This window comes from Delphinus delphis, chromosome 13 (assembly GCF_949987515.2).
Source record: "Delphinus delphis chromosome 13, mDelDel1.2, whole genome shotgun sequence".
Classification (NCBI taxonomy): Eukaryota; Metazoa; Chordata; class Mammalia; order Artiodactyla; family Delphinidae; genus Delphinus; species Delphinus delphis.
Genome location: NC_082695.1, coordinates 3,421,719 through 3,442,542, shown reverse-complemented (window position 1 = coordinate 3,442,542; position 20,824 = coordinate 3,421,719). Strand labels below are relative to the sequence as shown.

The following is a 20,824-nucleotide window of genomic DNA, read 5'->3' as shown; positions in this document are numbered from 1 at the left end:
GAGTGGGAAGGTAACTTTATGGCTGCCCGGACTGGGAGGGATCAGGGGTGGGCAGCTTAGACATACAGTTGCTTTTTAGGGTGATGAAAGGGTCTAAAATTGATGGTGGCAATGGCAGTACCATTCTACGAATCTACTAGACATCGTTGGATTATACACTTCAAATGGGTGAATGGTAGGGCATGTGAACTATATCCCAAGGAGCCGGGGGTTTTTTTAAGTGCTGCAGCCTAGCTCAGCTCCAAGCGCAAATACTGCACCCCTCTGAGGTCATCAGGCTGGAGGGATGAAGAGAGACACAGAAGGCTTGGGGGAAGCAGGGGGCTCGAACCAGTCCCTGGTGGGATCGCAGACTTTAGAGACAAACAGTCCGGGTTTGAGTCATGACACCCGGGACCGCCAGTCCATCCTGGCACCAGGCTCCTCCCTTTCTTCAGCCACGTTTCAGCACCAGTGCAGCCGGCGTGCTGGGTCCCCCTTCACACGACTAGTTCCAGCCTCAGGCCTTTGTCTGCACCATCGTCCCCTTGTGGGCGCATCTTCTGTCACTTTCCTCACTGATCCCCACCACAGTCTCCTTCGATAATAATAATAAACCAGTAATTACAGACATGTCCTCCCAAGTATCCCTGTGTGATGGGTGCTGGGCTGGATATGTCCAAGTCCTACCCCCTGGTAACGATGAAGGTGACCTGAATCGAAAATGGGGTCTTTGCAGATGCGGTTAAGGTAAGGATCAAGCTGAGATCGTGGTGGATCAGGGTGGCCCTAAATCCAGCCAGAGAGTCCTTATAAGAGATGGAAAAGGAGACACAGAGACACAGAAGAAGGCCATGTGAATTGGAGGCAAAGATGGAGGGATGCGGCCCCGAGCCAAGGAACGCCAGGGGCGTGGCCATCACCAGGAGCCGGAAGAGGCAGGAAGGATGCTTCTCTAGAGCCTTAGGAGGGAGCACGGCCCTGGCGACACCTTGATTTCAGACTCCCGGCCTCCAGAACCGTGAGAGAATACATGTCTCTCGTTTAAAGCCGCCAAGTTTATGACGCTCTGTAAGAGCTGCCACAGGAAACTAAGACAGGATGGTACTATTATTATCGCCTTTTTAAAGAGGAGGAAGCTGAGGCCCAGAAAGGTTAAGTAGTTTGCCAAGGACACACAGCTTATGAGTGGCAGGCCGTGCATTTGAATCAGGGGGTTTGTGCCGTTACCTTGTCCATCCCACCCCCTGGCACAGCTGGGCAGAGACCCAGGAAGGGTTTCAGCGAGCATTTGACAAACAAGGGGCAGCGTTTGACATTCGATTGTCTGAAGGCTCTCCATCCTTGTGACTGTAATTATCTCTCACTGACCCTCAGAGAAGCCTTTTTCCTTGAATTTGCCGGAAAAACCGCAAAGGCGACAAACTAGCTCTCGTTCCCTTAATCACTTGAAAGAAGGAGGCAAGATCTCTTTTCTCCCCAGGCTCTTATTTATCCAATATGTCAGGAACTCCGCGTGGGACACGGGATTCTTACGACCAGATTACTGCTTACACTTCGCAAAATGAAATCTCCAAAGCTGAGGGAAAGCAAAGGAACCTGGAACATTTCTCCACTAATTTGCAAAAGGTCTGCCTTAATCAGAAGGATTAGCCCAGGGGCAGTTCAGGGAGCCTCTTGGCTACCGCTGTCTGGTTGTACCCTTTTGATATGGACCTCACATTCTCCTGGATTCTCCCAGACTCCTCAGCAGACACGCTCGTTAATGATTAAGGCGGAGGTAATGAAACCTCGGCTGAGGGACTCGGCTAACCCAGGGCAGAGAGAAACCACCCAGCCGACAGCTGCAGTGCACGTGCCCAGCGGACAGCATCCGAAGCCTGCATTTGGTGCCCTTATCTCATAATTCAGACACTGTATTTGCTGGTAGAGACAAAAGGCAGATTTTTTTTAAATCCCGATTTTACAAGGAAACTTGAAATAGGGAATGTGAAATACTTCTAATTTTATATATATGTGTATGTGTGTTGATAATGAATTTAAATGGTTGTTATCATAATATATATATATATATATATATATATATATTTTTTATTTTTTATTTGTTTTGGCTGTGTAACTTGTGGGCTCTTAGTTCCCGACCCGGGATCGAACCCAGACCCTCGGCAGTGAGAGCACGGAGTCCTAACTGCTGGACCCCCAGGGAATTCCTTCATAAAACATATTATCGTTATGTTTGCTGCTTCTAACTACCCTTCTCATTTTCTTCAGTTTTTGTCTTTCGGTTGGTGATGGGCCCAAATGCCTCCTTGCTGTCTATCTGATTCCTTCCAAATCCTCTTCAACATACAGATTAAATTTGATGCTCGAGCGATGCTTCAGTGACTGTAGCCAAGACTTACCATAGTTATTCATTTAATTCTGAAGTGTTAGGGGAATTTAAATGCTTGATGGAATTAGTCATTGGGAAATGCAAATTAAAGCACAGTTTACGCTCACTAGGATGGCTGAAATCAAAAAGATGGATAATACCAAGTGTCAGCATGGGTATGGGGAAACACATCTGTCTGTATCGGTGGTGGGAATGTAACACGGTAAACCATTGTTAGAAAACAGTTGAGCAGTTTAGTAATGCATTAAAGGTTCACTTGCCGTACAACCCAGTGACGCTACTCTCAGGGGTCTAGAGAAATGAAAACACCTGCTCACATGGAGACAGGTGGGCAAACATTATGACACAACACAACCCATCATCGTGGAAAATCCAAATATCCCTCAACTTGAGAAAAGTAAACAATTGAGGGATAGTCAGAGGACAGAACACTGTTTGCAGTAAAAAGGAAAAAAAAAACTACCGATGCCTCAAGCAACTGAGATGAAAACAGCCAGGTACAAAAAAACTACACACCGTAGGAGTCCATGATGCGAAATTTTAGAAAAGACACAACTTTAGAGACAGAAGGCCGATCAGTGATTGCCTGGGGACCGATGTAGGAGCACAGCGTAATTGCAAATGGCCCGAGGGGAACTCAGGCTGATGACACTGCAAGGTGGTAATGGTTCCACAACGACATAAAGTCACTGAAATTCATCAGACTACGGATGAATTTTACAGTGTGTATACTTTACCTCAGAAGGGCCCTGGAGCAGCCATCAGGACTAAGGGAGTAGATTCCATTCTACCCGGATCAGGGCTATGGGCTGTGGTTTGTGTTTGTTCAGAAAAATCAGTACCAAGTGAAAATTCTCCGTTTGCTGCAATGCTGTGTATTACCAATGTCTGCCACTAGGGGGTACTATCATCCATTACTTCTGTGGTCAATGACCAGTCATCAACGCATAATTATGGCCGAGTAGGATTCATCGGGGATTTTGAACAGATTTGGGCAGGCGGTGTTGAAAAGGTAAATAAGTTCTCTGTGCCAACAGCTAGAGATGGCATTAATTGGGCACTGAGATGTAGGAACTTTCTGGCCTTCACTGATCAATGCCTGAGGCAGCCCAGAAGTTCAGAGTGGACCACTGGTCCTGCCGCTGGAGAAGGCCTGGGATACTAGGTGTGACTGTGTCCAAGCCACTGCCCACAGAGCTGAGGATTCTCGCAGCCAGTCAGGTTCCCTCCCTCCCACCCCTTTGCCACCACCAGTGAGGGCACAGCCCCTAAACTCACCAGCTGGATTCTCTGACCCTCAACTGGCCTGATACGAGGACACGAAACAACTGTTGGGGTTCGTTCATTAGCATCCCCTTGACAAGACGTGGGGCAGCCTTGGTTGCCCAGATTCAACCATGGTGGCTGCCCCGTTCCCGGGCCTGACCACCTTCTGAAACCCAAGATCCTGCTGACAAATTCCCTGTTGGCTTGAGTTATCTAGAGCTCATTTCTGTGCTCACAACCCCAGATTCCCACTTGATAAAACCTGTCTGTACGATTTTGATGGGAAGAGCCAAGGGAGCCCACCTCTACGATTCTGTCCCCTTAGAGCCCAGGGCCGTTGTCTCAAGAGTTCACCGCTGGTACCTTGTGCCTCTGAGTTAGAATTTCTTTCCCTCTCCCTGGGTTCCCCCTGAAACCCCAGTGCCCCTGGCAGGGGTCGTCCAGTTAGTTCAGTCTACCGTGCTTGAATGTGAGCGTGTCTACTGGAGGGCTTGCTTGTATGCAGGTGGCCGCCACGCCTGGCTTCTCTGGGGGTTGCGTCAGCAGACGTCCTGCTACCTCCTGCAACAGACAAGAGCTGGGATTTCAGCGGTGCACAAAATTTATTTCTCACACTCACGCGAAGCTTGGTGCAGGTCGACCTGTGCTCGATTCCATCCAGCGACTTAGGGATTTAGCTCCCCCCATCCTGCACCCAACATTGCCCCACCAGGGAGAGAGAAAGCAGAGAGCCGGCCCACTGGCTTTTACCTGCCTCAGCCCAGAAAGGATATACATCAATTGCACTCACTCACGTTTAACTGGCTGCAAGCGGTCTGGACACCTGTTCTTCCCGGTGACTCAGGAAGGAGGGGAGGTCCGGGTACCGAAGCGCCCCTGAAATGTCTCTCATACGGGGTGTGTGTGGAAGGTGACAGAAAGGGTCCTAAGGATAAGAAGCAGCACAGGGACCACTGGCCACTTCTGTTCCCTTCATAATATTGCTGGGGTGGGTGGGCTGTGCCCCCAGGACTAGCCTTTGAAGCATCCTTGACTCACTGCAATAGCATCTGTCTATACTTCCGTGAGGCAGAACTATTGAAAACAGAAAGCGACTACAACTTGGGAGAAATAGAGTACGTTTCTCATTTCTCAACTCCTTTCCTGGCTAGGTTGCAAAAAAATGTGACATTTCTCCGGGAAGTTGATGCCTCGTATTCCCATGTGCCATCCCAGCCCGTGTAATAACTCAATTACAGCGCTAGACCTTCTGGAGACGCTAGCCTTCTTAAATTGAATTGTTTTCTTGTTTTAAATGAACATTTTGGAATAAAATCTCCATCTTGTATTAGAAGCAAATTGACAGATAAGTAAAGTTCGGCTCCTGCACCCCAGTTTGCACTGAGAATGGATTTCAGGTAAATGAGGTGGGAGTTGCGTTTCCCGGTAGTGACAGAACCGAAAATTATTGGTCTGTTACTGCAAGCCCGCAGCGCTGTTAGCGGAGGTCCTCAGGGAGGGAAGGAAATTTGCTCAGCTACCGTTGGAGACAAGTTGCAGCTCCCCGGGATTGATTTGCTAAATGGTTTACTATTGTGCCTCTGTGTTTCTCCTGTGCTAACTGCTGGCAGCAACTCGGAGCTGCAATCCGAAGAAGAATGAGGTTTTTCACTTCTGGTGACTAATGCGGTCAGCACAGTTCTCCACAATTGGAAACCCACATGCCTGGACACGTGTAGATCATTTCGGCATGACCAGCTACCTTTTGTGTTCTGACCCTCCGGGTACCCTCAAGAAAACCTATTAAGACTCATGTAACAGCCCCATTAAAAAGTAATGGACTGGGCTTCCCTGGTGGCGCAGTGGTTGAGAGTTTGCTTGCCGATGCAGGGGACACGGGTTCGTGCCCCGGTCCGGGAAGATCCCACATGCCGCGGAGCGGCTGGGCCCGTGAGCCATGGCCGCTGAGCCTGCGCGTCCGGAGCCTGTGCTCTGCAACGGGAGAGGCCACCACAGTGAGAGGCCCGCGTACCGCAAAAAAAAAAAAAAAAAAAACCGTCTTCAAAAAGCCCTCCAACTCTCCTGCCTTAAATGTTTTTAGAACATAAAACTAGAAAGGCTGGCAGGCAGTATCTGTTTTCCATCTCTTCCCCATGCATTTGTGGAGCTCCTACACTGGAGAACAGGATGCCTTCCTTCTTGGAGCTTTCATCCCAGACACGGCCCCAACACTGAAATGAAACACATTGTGTCCTGGGTGGTCAGAGCTCTGGAACGCACAGCAGAGAATGGGGATATGGGGAGGTAACATCTGGACAGAGATGCTCGGGAGGTGAGGATGGAGCCACGTGGATGTCTCGAGAAAGCATTCCAGGCAGGACAGTGGGTGCAAAGGTTCAGTCACGTTCAACGCACAGCAAAGAAGCGGCGGTGTCTGGAAAGCATGTGGAAGGGAGAGTAACAGGAGGAAACCAAAGAGTCTGAGGGTGTCCAGATCCTGCAGGACTTTGCCTCTCGCTCTGTGTGGGATGCAAACCACGAGGTTTGAGCAGAGCAGGACAGGACCTCCTTCGGGTTTCAAACGGCGCACCCCTTTGGTGGAAAGTAGATTCTCTCGAAATAGGATCCAGCCACCTAGGTTAGATAATGCTGGAACCCAGTGCCATCCCCCTCTGCACATCAAGGGGTCTGTTGTTGGCTGTGGGGTGGGTCTGTGCCGGGAGCAGAGCCCATCCCGTACAAGGATCCCTTCCTGTTCCCGAAATGGGAAGGGAGACAAGTTCGCCTCACAGCGTCCCATTGATCTGTGCTTTGAAAATCGGAAGAGACACAGGATCCAACAAAGAACTCCTGTGCTAAGAAAGAGTCAGCCGGGAGGGGTCACTAATTAAGATGCAGCTCGAAAGGCAGCCAATGGGCTGAGACTATAATTAATGAGACACCGTCTAGGAACACGCGGGGCTGGGAACACGGCGTTCGTTCTGAGAGTCACAACAAGTGGCATTCACAGCAGCGGGAGGGGGCCGTCGCCCTCATGCCTGGACGTGGAGAGCGGACCGGGGGCCCTGGAACAGACGCCTGACCAGTGGTCAGCATCCACTCATCCCAGCCTCTGACCTGGGGCACAGACATCTCATTGCCTCTGTGGCTTTATGAAACGACAGTAAAAAAAAAAAAAAAAAAAAATCACCTCCTTCTGCCCAGATGCCAGAGAGGTGGATTGTATAGGATTAAAAAAAAGTGCTTGGACCGCTTTGGAGGAAAGGCGATTCCTACACTGGGGGGGATTATTGTAACTTTTCCAGTGCCAAGAAGTTGAAGATAATTCATCTTAAGAAAGAGTCTAGGTAATTACCTGGCTTTAAAAAGGCATTTTCACATCCCCACTCCTAGGTATACTCGCCAGAGAAACGACAAGCTTCAACCACACACAAAAATCTTGCGCTCAAATATTCGTAGCAACATTGTTCGTATTAGCCAGTAGTAGCCACTACGTGGTCCAATAACGACCCAAATGTCCATCAGTTGATGAATGGGTACATGCAATGAAGTCTCTTCATACCCTGGAATATTATTAGGCGATAAAAAAAAAGAACGAAGCCCTGACACAGGCTACAACGTGGATGAACCTCGAAAACGTGATGCTGATTGAAATAAGGCAGACACAAAAGACCATGCAGCGTGTGAGTGCATTTATAGCAAGTGTCCAGAGAGGCAGATCCATAGAGACAGGAAGTAGACTGGTGGTTGCCGGGGGCAGGAAGGAGGGGAGGCTGGGGATGACTGCTGATGGACGTGGAGTTTCCTTGGGGGCATGAAAATGTTTTCAAACTAAACAGGGGTGATGGTTGCAACTGGCAATTACGTGTTAGATCGGTGAATTGCGGCATCTGAACTGTATCTCAGTAACACTGTTTTTGTTTTGTTTTGTTGTTGTTTTTTGCGGTACGCGGGCCTCTCACTGTTGTGGCCTCTCCGGTTGCGGAGCACAGGCTCCGGACGCGCAGGCTCAGCGGCCATGGCTCATGGGCCCAGCCGCTCCGCGGCATGTGGGATCTTCCCAGATCAGGGCACGAACCCGTGTCCCCTGCATCGGCAGGCGGACTCTCAACCACTGCGCCACCAGGGAAGCCCCACACTGTGCTTTTTTTAAGAACCTTTCCTGAGATGTATAATATATGCATTTGCTTTTTCAAAGTCAGTTTACAGCATCTTTAGGGATAGTGCCGTCAGATAGTGTAAGGGCTCGGAGCCAGGGTTCTCTCTTCCCTCCCCTTCTCACCCCCTCGCTTAGCAGCTGTAGATTCTTTAACAAGTTACTTAAACTTTCTGCAACTCTTAAACTTTTTTCTAACCTAGGAAGTGGGGGAGAAGGGAAGTACCTGCCTCGTGGGGTTGTTGCAGGGAGGAAAGAAGTCAGCACATGCAAAGAAGCCTGGAACAGCATGCAGTACTTGGAAAGGCTTAGAATCACAGTGGGCTGTGAGCTGGCCCGTGCGGGTGTTGGTACCGTCACTGGTAGAGTCAGTGCTGTGTCAGCTCCGAGGGCTGTTTTGCATAAAGGCAGGCACTCACGTGGAACGGCTTGGCTGTCAGAAGACTGGAAGGTTCAAATAAAGTCCTCTGGGCCTCAGTTTTCCCATCTGTGGTAACATCAACCCTTTCTCCTCTGCCATGTTGACGATCAAAGTGGCAGTAATCCACATGAAGGTTCTCTGCAAAGGATGAAAGAGACATTCTTGTGGATTTAATTATGCCCCCCGAAAAGAGATGTTGGCATCCTAACTCTCAGAATCTGTGAATGTGATCTTATTTGGAAAGAGGGTCTCTTTGCAGAAGTCATCAACTTAAGATGAGATCATTAAAATGGGCCCTAGCCCAACAGGACTGGTGTCCTTATAAGAAGAGGGAATTTGGACGCCACACACAGAAGACCACAGATGATGGAGGTGGAGATTGGAGTGAAGTGTCTACAAGCCAAGGAACACCAAGGACTGCCAGCCCCGCCCAGAAGCTGGAAGAGGCAGGGAAGGATTCTCCCCAAAACGTTCCAGAGGAAATGTGGTCCTGCCAACGCCTTGATTTTGGACTCTTGCCTCTGGAGCTGTGAGAGAATAAATTTCTGTTGTTTTAAGCCCCCCATCTTGCTATCCTGTATAAGAAAAGCCCTAGAAAATTAACACGGGCATAAACATAAATGATGATGGAGATGATGATGATTACTATGAGTGCCTGACACATTGTAGATGCCCAGTAAGTACGAGTGGGTCTGATAGTTTATGATTGTGTCCTGGAACCTGTGAGCCATCCAGGAAGCTCTTGTGCCTCAGCTCCGAAAGCCCCGTTCTGCACTCTGCTCTGGCATGCTGGACTGAGATGCCTTCAGTTTTTATTTATTTTATTTTTTAAAATTTATTTATTTTGGCCACTCTGCACAGCGTGAAGGATCTTAGTTCCCCTACCAGGAATCACACCCGTGCCCCCTGCAGTGGAAGCATGGAGTCCTAACCACTGGACCGCCAGGGAAGTCCCACCTTCTGTTTTCAGATGCGGACCCTCATTGGTCCACTATACCATTGGGCTAAGATTTCTAGAAGGAGTTGCAAAGTGAAGACAAACAGAAATGACAGAGGAGAAGGTGTAACTGGGAACAATTGCAGTGTGGACGGATCTGTCGGGTTATTGATGGACGAGGCCTATTCTCTTGCTCCCTGGAATGTTAGGAAGAGAAAGCCTTAACCTGGGAAACACCTTCTCCTCTTCCCCAGCCTGTCCACCTCCTGACCCTCGCTGCTTCTTGGAAATCCCAAAGCCATTGCAAAGCAGAAATGATAATATTGGTTTCCATTTCCCCGTCAGCATCTCCCGGAGCATTTTTAGAATCAATTCTGCCCCCCCAAATCATGCAGAACTCTTGGGGATCGTTTCATTAGGAAACGGGAGGGGAGAAGGTGGTGGTGTCGGTTAGCGGGTCCAATCCAGCCCGCTCCATCAGGCGTGCCGTTCGCACACCAACCAGTAATAAGGTTTCCCTTCTCTCCCTGATGAGAAAAACTGCGGCGGAGCTGGGTGTCTGCACGCAGCCTGGTTAGAGGGAAAATTACGTTAGCGGGTGGGACTTTGAAAGGTCGCCCCTACGATGCCTGTGTGTGTGTGCATAATATTCTTCATCACAGGATTATGTAAATAGCTGGTTGCACCTAACAAAGTCAGCCTATCAGATGGCATTTCCCTGGGCTCATCTGCCCTGAATCCTGAACCCTCATTTCAAGTACTTTCACTAATCAGCATATGCCAACTGGCTGCTGTGCCACCCATGCATCATTTTAACGAGGATGCCTTGAATTGGGAAGAGGAAGCTCCCTCTTGGAGTAGTTTGCCCGGTGCTGTAAATTATGCTGAATTGTCAGTCTCTGCTTGGCCCTCCTCTCATAACAATCCTCTGTCAGCCTTGCTTCCACCACCAGCAGCAGCTAAAAGCAACGGGCTTACTACCATCCCCTGCCATTCCCCAAGTACAGGCCACCGCCTAGCACCCTTGCCATGGAGTCCCCTTCTTCAGGTTACACAACTGGAAATGTGGCATGCAAGTGCAGCGGATAGCAATCTTCGTTCACAATCTCAAGCATTCAGAGAAATATCTATGTGAGTTAGCCTTAGGTTAGGCTAAGTATAATAGAAAATGCTCAAAACTATTAGCTGAGACGTAAAGTTTACCTCATGTACCTAAGTAAGTCCAGGACCACTCCCTAGTCATCAGAGATTTAGACCTCATCTGTCTTTCAACCCCCACCATCCTCCCTGAGTGGCTTTCATTTCCAAGTCTGACTCATGGACTAAGATGGCTACTAATGTTCCAGCCATTGTATCTGTATTCCAGGTAGGAGGAAGGGGAAAAGGGCAAAAAGAACATCCCACTTCCCTTATCCAGCTCCCATTAAGCAGACTTCCTGAAGAAGAACATTGCTGCTTACATCTGGACTAGAACAGTAGTTCTCAAACTTTACAGCAGCATCAGAATCACCTGGAGAGATTGTTAAAGCAAAGGGTGAATAGGCTCCACCCCCAGAGTTTCTGACTAAGTGTGTCTGGGGCGGCGCCCGGGAATTTGCGTTTCTAGCAAGTTCCCAGGTGATGCTGAGGCTTTTGGTCCAGGCACCACACTTTGAGAACCATCGTACTTGAACCCCATTCCACGGTCACCCCCCTGCAAGAGAGACGGAGTTTAGACTTCTCTGAGCTGGTACTGTTTCCCACTCCACCTGCCAAAACTTCATGGTTCAGTTACCAAGGAAAAGGAAGAGAATGGATATGGAGTACCAACTAGCCCCTTTCGGCCACAAGACCTTGGGTCTCTTTTCCTGCGAACCCAACCCATTTATTTTTCTAGTCTCTGCCTTTTTCGGGCCACCTCTGGGATCCAGAGATCTTTGCCGTTGCTTCGTAGACACACTGGACAGCCACCTTCTCTTGCCTCTTCCCAGAGGTACCATCCAGAGACGGGACACTTGTCCCCTCTTCTGAAGCCCGCAGCAAAGCCCATCGCCGCAGCCCCCGGGGATCCTGCCGATGCTGCCTCCAGATGGAATTGAAAGTGTAATTAAACGACTCCTCCATCCATCAACTTCCAAGCAATGCTAAATTAGTTCCCAGATCAGTTACAGTTGAACACTCACCCTCTTACAGCCGAGAGGCTGTGGTGCTCAAGAGTGATTTACAATAGCTCGGAGATGGAAACAACCTAAGTGTCCATCATCGGATGAATGGATAAAGAAGATGTGGCACATATATACAATGGAATATTACTCAGCCATAAAAAGAAATGAAATTGAGCTATTTGTAATGAGGTGGATAGACCTAGAGTCTGTCATACAGAGTGAAGTAAGTCAGAAATAGACAAATACCGTATGCTAACACATATATATGGAATTTAAGAAAAAAATGTCATGAAGAACCTAGGGGTAAGACAGGAATAAAGACACAGACCTACTAGAGAATGGACTTGGGGATATGGGGAGGGGAAGGGTAAGCGAAAGTGAGAGTGAGAGAGAGAGTGAGAGAGTGGCATGGACATATATACACTACCAAGCGTAAAATAGATAGCTAGTGGGAAGCAGCCGCATAGCACAGGGAGATCAGCTCGGTGCTTTGTGACCGCCTGGAGGGGTGGGATAGGGAGGGTGGGAGGGAGGGAGACGCAAGAGGGAAGAGATATGGGAACATATGTATATGTATAACTGATTCATTTTGTTGTAAAGCAGAAACTAACACACCATTGTAAAGCAATTATACCCCAATAAAGAGGTTAAAAAAAAAAAAAGAGTGATTTGGTGAAATAGGACGTGGAAATTCCGTCAGGGTTCTCGGACTCCGTTTCCCAGGGTTGAGGACGGTGGACTGGTGTTTACGGAACGGCCACCTCTGTGGCAGGCACGAAGCTAGGGGGGTTGCCTAGGTTCTCTCATCTAATCCCCGGAGCCACCCTGGAGGAAAGTGGGACTGTCCCATTTCACAGATGAGGAAAACAAAGCACAGAGAAGGCAAGGCCTGGAGCCCCATGCAGCAAGCGTGAGGCAGCAAGATGGGCAGCCTGATGTTGCCTCACTGAAGCAGTCTCAGCCCTCTGCATGCCAGCAGCTGGGCTCCCTTTTCTTGGTTTTCAAAAAAACCGGACCTCTGGTCTTCCCAGAGCCTGCCACGTGAGCTGGGGACCCTCCAGCTGCCTCAAACGCGCTTCCTCCAACTCTGCTGTGTGTTTTCCCGACCTACTGCACTTCAGCAGAGATGAAGGAAGAAATGCTCGTTGGTTTTTCCACGCATATACTTTTTAAAAACTTTTCTTATTGAAGTGTAGTTGCTGTACAATGCTATGTAAGTTACAGGTCTACAATATAGTGGTTCACAATTTTTAAAGGTTATACTCCATTTATAATTATTATAAAATATTGGCCGTATTCCCCATGTTGTACAATATATCCTTGTAGCTTATTTTATACCTAATAGTTTGTACCTCTTACTCCCCGATTCCCTTCCCCGTCCCTCTCCCCACTGGTAACCACTTATTTCTTCTCTATCTCTGTGTCTACTCATACACTTTTCCCCCTGAGCAGTCATCTGTAATGTTATCCACCCCCCTTAAGAAAGGCCGATTGTAGGGGCTTCCTACGCTTCAAGTATCCATACTCACCCTCCTTGAGCTAAAAGTGTGTGCAAGGAACCCAGCGCTGCCGTAACATGCATATAATCACGACTGCAGATTAGGAAACACTTACAAAATCAGCCCCAATTCAAATACCCCTTCCTATTTAACACAAGACCCAGTGCTCTGGGGCAATGCTTCTTGTGGGTCCAAAGCCCCCGGGTCTCCGTGTGATGCAAATTATCTCAAGACGGAAATCTACCCAGGTTGAGCAAAGAATGCGGGCTTCCGTGCGGGCTGTGGTGCTGACGTGGAACTGTAGCTGGAAACACAGTGAATCAGAGGAGATAACAACTGAAGAAAAGCAAAGCTGTAAGGGTAGGCTCAGCTCTACAAAACAGAATGACGACACCAAAGGGTTAGGGGACGCCCTTGGGGGGGGCGTGCCGAGAGCCCCATCATTTTGGGAAAATGATCCTCTTGTTCAGGGTTTGGCAGAATTTTTCTGTAAAGGGCTTGATATTACACGTTTTAGGTTTTTTGGAGACACATACAGTCTCTGGCATTTTCTCTTTCTTTGTTTTTTTTTAAGAGCCTTGATGATGTAAAAATCATTCTCAGCTCACAAGTCCATATAAACACAGACCACAGGCAGGATTTGGCCCCTGGATCTTGTTGTAAAAGTCTGACGTGCCAAAAAGGTATCTGTAAGGCTCTCATAGACACCTCTCCGTCTGTAATCCGCTCCACACCCCCATGTGCTAACGTTTCTGTTCTTCTAGGCAATGTGTGTTCCCATGCTTGCTACATACAGCCTTATCTTTATTTGATTTTATTTTCTATGCCTCTCCCTCCAATAGAGAAAAGAGAGTTTCAGGAGAAGTGTTGGCTATTCTCCATCTGCTGTTGCCTCATCCAGACATCTCACATTTATGCTTAATAGCTGCCCTCTCATTCAACAAGGACTTTGTTCCACGCCCTGACAGGCCATTCATAAACATTATCTGATTTAATCTTCGCAGCAACCCAGATGATTCCCCGAGTTCACAGCAGAGGAGACTGACGCTGGGAGAATTTAAAACACAACAAGGAAAGAGCAGAGGCAGAACCGAGGCAGTTCTGTCCCATGTCCTAGCTCTTCAGCACAGAGTAGGAGAAGAGATCATGTGTTCCAGCCCTGGAGGTCCACGTTCAAACCTGGCCAGGCCACCTCCCGGCTGTGTACCCTGGACACATCGCTTAACCAGCTCTGAACCTCAGTTCCCCATCCATACACCTGGCATAAAAAGACCACCTGCTTCATGGGTTGGTGGTAGAAATGAAAGCGTTTAGCAACACCTAGCGTGTAGGAAGCGCTCCCCAAATGTGACCTGGTTTTTTATTTGTTATTATTATGTACTACCTCTAAATGACTCCCAAGTACATGTGCATTGAAAGAGATTGGTTTTTTTCTTTTTTTTTTTCATTGAAGTATAGTTGACTTACAATGCTTTGTCAGTTTCAGGTGTACAGCAAAGTGATTCAGTTATGTATATGGATGTGTTCGTTTTCATGTTCTTTTCCATGATGGTTTATCACAGGATATTGAATATAGTTCCCTGTGCTCTACAGTAGGACCTTGTTTATCCATCCTATATATAAGAGTTTGCATCCACTAATCCCAAACTCCCAATCCTTCCCTCCCCTCCCCACCCCTTGGCAACCACAAGTCTGTTCTCTATGTCTGTGAGTCTGTTTCTGTTTCATAGACATGTTTATTTGTGTCATATTTTAGATTCCACATATGAGTGACATCATCTGGTATTTGTCTTTCTCTGTCTGGCTTGCTTCACTTAGTATGACCATCTCTAGGTCCATCCATGTTGCTACAAATGGCATTATTTCATTCTTTTTTATGGCTAAGTACTATTCCATTGTATATATGTACCACATCTTCTTTATCCATTCATCTGTCGATGGACATTTAGGTTGCTTCCATGTCTTGGCTATTGTGAATAGGGCTGCAAGGAACATTGGGGCGCATGGATCTTTTCGAATTAGAGTTTTGTCTGGATATATGCCCAGGAGTGGGATTGCTGGATCCTATGGTAGCTCTATTTTTAATTTTTTGAGGAACCTCTGTACTGTTCTCCATCGTGGCTGCACCAACCTACATTCCCCCCAACAGTGTAGGAGGGTTCTTCTTGAGAGAGGCTGTTTTCTACCATCTGGAACACCTTAGATTAAACCTGCCTCATCCTCAGACCCTCATGAGATTTGAACCCATAGCATTGGTGTGGAAGGCGAGGTGTCTGGTCTTTGAGCTGCAGATGTGTTTTCTCTTGGTCCCATTTCCCAGATGAGTGAACTGAGGGTGGGTGGATGGATTCGCTCATCTGAGGCCACACGACCAGCCAAGAGGCAGAGCCAGGTCTGAGCCCCGCCGTGGCCTCTCCGTGGCACCCGCACATCTCCCACACACTTTTCCTTCTCTTTTTAAATTGAGATGTAATTCACATGCTATAAAATGCACTATTTTTTGACAAAACTGTAGGGTATTGTTTATTTATTTTCTAAATTTCATATTCTAAAAATTTTTTTATTGAGGTGTAGTCGATGTACAATATTATATGTTTCAGGTGTACAACACAGAGATTCACAATTATTAAAGGTTATACTCCATTGATAGTTATTATAAAATATTGGCTGTACTCCCCGTGTTGTACAATACATCCTTGAAGCTTATCTATTTCGTACACAGTAGTTTGTGCCTCTTAAGCCCCATCCGTATTGCCCCTCCCTCTTCCCTCTCCCCATTGGTAGCCACTACTTTGTTCTCTGTATCTGTGACTCTGCTTCTGTTTTGATATATTCATTTGTTTCATTTTTTAGAATCCACATGTAAGAGATAACATACAGTACTGTCTTTGTCTGACTTACTTCACTTAGCCTAATACCCTCTAGGTCCGTCCATGTTGCTGCAAATGGCAAACTTTCATTCTTTTTTATGGCTGAGTAGTATTCTATTGTATATATATAATATATATATACCACATCTCCTTTATCCATTCATCTGTGGATGGACACTTAGGTTGTTTCCGTATCTTGGCAGTTGTAAAAAAGGCTGCTATGAACATTGGGGTGCATGGATCTTTTCTAACTAATGTTCTCTCTTTTTTGGAATAAATACCCGAGTGGAATAAAAAGCACCATTTAGAATCTTTAACTGAGTGGTTCTTAGTATATTTACAAGGTTGTGCAACCATCACTTCTGTCTAATTCCAGAACATTTCCATCACCGTAAAAATAAAACTCAGACCCTTTAAGCAATTCCTCTGCATTCCGTTCCCCCAGCCCCTGGCAACCACCAGTCTGCTTCCCACCTCTAGGGATTTGCCTATTCTTGACATTTTATATAAATGGAATCATAAAATACGTGTCATTTTATGTCTGGCATCTTTCACTCAGCATCACGTTTCAAGGTTCATCCACATGGTCGCACCTCATTCCTTTTTGTCGCTGAATAATAGTCCACTCTGTCACACATTCCCGCTCTCCTCATTTCTCTTGATGAGAAGCCGCTGGGGAATTTGTAATGGGTATTTTACACCCACTCCTGGGATAAGTGCCTCCTCCCCTGGCCAGTTGGATTTATCTTTTTAATCAGTTCACACCCCCTCAGCCTTTTTAACCCTCCAGAAGTAATTCTGTGTTCTCTATTTATTTAAAAATTAAAAACCCAATTTGTAAAAAAAATACAGAAAATGGCCAAACCAATTTACATTTATGAGGTCACATCAAACAAAGCGTGTTTTCTCTGAAGCCTCGGGCTTTTTCCAAGCTTGAAATGACAGTGATTTAAAAGTACCTCACTTGATGGATTCTTTTCAGAAACACAGAGCAGTCCTCTGGTTCCTGATGGAAGGAGGTGGAGGGAGAGAGAACAACAGTGACAGCAGAGAACAAACATTTAATAACAGGAGAAGGGTCCAAGTAACCGTTGTGCCTTAGCTGTGTTCTGTGAGGCTCTGAAAGGGTATTGGTGGGTGGGGTCTGATGTCCGCTGGGGGCAACAGGAGATGTCCGCCCGTCTGCTTTCAGAAGAGGACTCCGTTCCGTGATGCCGAGCATCTCATAGCTCCGGGGGGTCTGGAGGGAGGGCAGCCTGCAGCCTGGGCTCCAGAGCCGCGCTACGTGGAGGATAAAGGCAGGCGGCACCTGCTCCCAGCCCGCCCTGCCCAAAATGAGTTCTTCCAGGTCCGGCTGGGGGTTCCGAAAGCACACAGTTGTACGCATTTAAATAGCGCGCCAGGCACATCGCTATGAATTGGGCTTGACCGTAAAAGGATTCGGGAGCAGCAGCGAGGCCCACATAACTCTGTAATCTGCAGTGTCCCAATCACACACAGACACACACACACGCACGCACACACACACACACATTTTTCACTCTCTAGGAAAGCTTCCCTCCTTCCCAGCACAGCATCTCTCCAAGTCCTTGGGAGGGGACAGAGGACCTTTACAGTCAGACCTGGCCGATGTGCCCAGTCCATGCCTGGGCGCCTCACTGCCCCCTCTGCTTCTACAACGTGTGCTATTGTTTTCTGTAATCCCATAGCTATGCTCGCAACTGGGGGAAACCAGAAAGGTGCAATCCAACCGGAAAATCGCTCCCTCGTGGGGATCCGAGGGTGGTACAGGAGTTCTTCATTTCTCTTTGTGGTTGTAATTTACACTCCCCTGAGGGTTAGTGACGTTGAGCATCTCTTCATGTGTCTGTTGGCCATTTGGATTTTATCTTCTCTGGAAAAATGTCTATTCAGATGCTTTGCCCATTTTTTAATTGGGCTGTTTGGGGATTTTGTTTGTTTGTTTTTTGCTTTGAGTTGTATGAGGGAAGAACACAGATTTGAGCCATGGAGAATATAGCTGGGGGTCTACTATGTAGAAATAGCTTATTGACTGATGAAGCCAAACAGAGGAAAAGAGAGTCAAGAGATGGGGAGACGTAGAAATTAATTGCATGCAACTAGAGGTGATCATACTAAGGGAAGAAAGTCAGAAAGAGAAAGACAAACACCATATGATATCACCTATATGTGGAATCTAAAATAGGACACAAATGAACCTATCTGTTAAACAGAAACAGACTCACAGACATAGAGAACAGACTTGTGGTTGCCAAGAGGGAGGGGAGGGGAGGGGGGAGGGAAGGATTGGGAAACTAGTATATATAGGTTGGATAAACAACAAGGTCCTACTGTACGGCACAGGGAACTATATTCAGTAGCCTGTGATAAACCATCATGGAAAAGAATATGAAAAAGAATGTCTGTCTGTGTATAACTGAGTCACTTTGCTGTACAGCAGAGATGGGCACGATACTGTAAGTCAACTATACTTCAATTAAAAAAGAAAGAAGGGCTTCCCTGGTGGTGCAGTGGTTGAGAACCTGCCTGCCAGTGCAGGGCACACGGGTTCGAGCCCTGGTCTGGGAAGATCCCACATGCCGTGGAGCAACTAGGCCCATGAGCCACAACTACTGAGCCTGCGCGTCTGGAGCCTGTGCTCCACAACAAGAGAGGCCGCGACAGTGAGAGGCCCGCGCATCGCAATGAGTAGTGGCCCCCGCTCGCCGCAACTAGAGAAAGCCCGCACACAGAAACGAAGACCCAACACAGCCAAAAATAAATAAATAAATTTATAAAAAAAAAAAAAAGAAAGAAATTAATTGCAACATGTTTTGAGAACCTGGTCCTAGCAATACCTGAGCTGGAATCTTCCCTCAGATATTTAAGTTGTACAAGGCAGTAGGTCTCCATTTTTGCTTAGATTGAGTTGCGTTGGATTTTTGCCACTAGTTAATGAAAAGGTCCTGACAAACCCAATATAGTAGCTGCCTGCTTGCTTGTTCCCCCCCTGCCATCCCATCCGTCTGCGTGAGCGTGGGCTTGTCACTCTGGTTCACTACGTTATAACCCAGTGACAAGAACGCGCTGGGTGCACAATACGTGTTCATTAAATGGCTGTTGGATCTTCATGGTTATCTAGGATTTGACAGCTGGAAAGACAGAGAAGATGCAGTCCAACCCCCTAATTTGTAAAATGAAGAAGCAAAGATTCCAAAAGATAAGGGATGCGAGGAAGGTTCTACAGAAAGTTAGCGGCAAAGCATAGACTAGAATCTGGGATTCCAGACTCCTCGTGCCCACCAAGTAACAGACACTCACCAAAACCATTGATCGGGAAAGAAATTTTTTTTTTTTACTCACTTAAAAAAAATTTTATTTTATATTGGAGTACTGTTGATTAACAAGGTTGTATTAGTTCCAGATGTACAGCAAAGTGATTCAGTTATACAAGTATCTATTCTTTTTCAAATTCTTTTCCCATTTAGGTTATTAAGGAATACTGAGCAGAGTTCCCTGTGCTCTACAGTAGGTCCTTGTTGGTTATATCTATTTTACATATAGTAGTGTGTGAGTGTCAATCCCAAACTCCCAATCTGTCCCTTCCCCCCTGGTAACCCTAAGTTCGTTCTCTAAGTCTGTGAGTCTGTTTCTGTTTTGTAAATAAGTTCATCTGTATCCTGTTTTTAGATGGAAAAGGAAGGAATTTTTAAATACAGGGAACTTCATCCTTGTGGCCTAGCCAGGTTATCCTGAAGATCGATGCTTTCTTCACCCATTTGGCATTTCTAGGACTGTAAATTTCTGCTTCTGCAATTGATCTTGGTCAGTGAAAAATATCTAATGATTCGCCAGTCTTAATCTTCATGTAATTCAGTTTAGGAACAAGAAGTGTCAGGTAAAAGAGGATATGTGTGTGTGTGTGTGTGTGTGTGTGCGTGTGTGTGTGTGTGTGTGTGAGAGAGAGAGAGAGAGAGAGAGAGAGAGAAACTGCAGTGACCACTAGAAAGCTAATCACAATTAGTACACGAGGGAGTTTTCTGCTTTAATGAAGCCATTAGCCAAGGACCATTCTCAGAAAGAAAATGTTAAGACTGAACTCCGAGCACATTACCTGTAATGAACCTGAAAATGGACTTGGGGGATTTCTGCAGTACTCTTAGCATCTGGAATAGCCAATGTGGACACTGCCCAGATGGCAGCTCCAGCTCCAGGAAGCCTGTGGACCCAAGAGAAGACATGGCAGAGGGTTATTGAACTGCTGACTGATGGGCACCAGCATCGGAGAGGGGCTCGCACTCTCCTTAGAACGGATGGCTCTTTCAGCGATGCTCTTGGTTAACGGAAAAGGTTGTTTCTGTGCCAGTTGCCTCCCTGGAGGAAGAACTGAGAAAATCTCTTTCCTTGCATCTCTGGCTTCAAAGTGAAGCAGCAGTTCTGGAGAGGGACTTGGGGAGAAGTTGACCCAAAGGTTAAAGGTGCCAGTAGATGTCCCAAAGCCACAGATGCTTTTTCATCTTCATTTGACCATAAAGAAAAGGATTACAGAAGTGCAAGCAGGGAGTGCCTACAAATTCAAAAGAGAAGGCATTTTGTTCATCACTTTGCAAATCATAACACACGTGAGAGCTGTGATGCTCATCATTTTGCACGAAGTCAGTATGAACAGGATAAACCCAAGTCATCAGAGGATGGGATGGGCCACAGTGGGTCAACAGAGGAAGACAGCTTGGTTGGCTACACAAAACGATGCAGCCCATCGCCGAGGTGCAGTAGTGATCACAGGCATTCGGGGGTAAAAATTACCTAACTCTTTGATTGCTTTTGTAATGACTATCTATCTGTTGTTGCCCTTGTTTGCCTGATGGGAATCTATACATTCTATCGTCTTCTGATAACACAGTTCTGATTTTTTTTTAAGACTGCCCTTTTCCAGTTGGAATCGATCTTGGTAGACATGTCAATCAGAGTGGCCCCATCCTTCCCTGGATAAGGGATGGGCACCATGATGAGACCAATCAGACTCTTCCTCCGGAAAATTTAAATCATAAGCAGAGTCACTCAGGGATAGAAATGGTTGAAGGGATTCACTCCGCTTCACTCTAGAGAGACTCGCCCATCCTTTCCTCTTTTCAACATCCTGGAAGTCGTTCTTGGTCCTGCCTTTCCAAAGCCTACTTC

General features: G+C 47.0%; 1 protein-coding gene across 1 annotated transcript in view; it reads left to right on the top strand.

Moving 5' to 3' along the window:
- The window catches only part of TMEM132C (transmembrane protein 132C), a 370,532-nt gene that overhangs the window by 313,130 nt on the left and 36,578 nt on the right, over nucleotides 1-20,824 (top strand). The gene's annotated exons all lie outside the window — the stretch shown is intronic.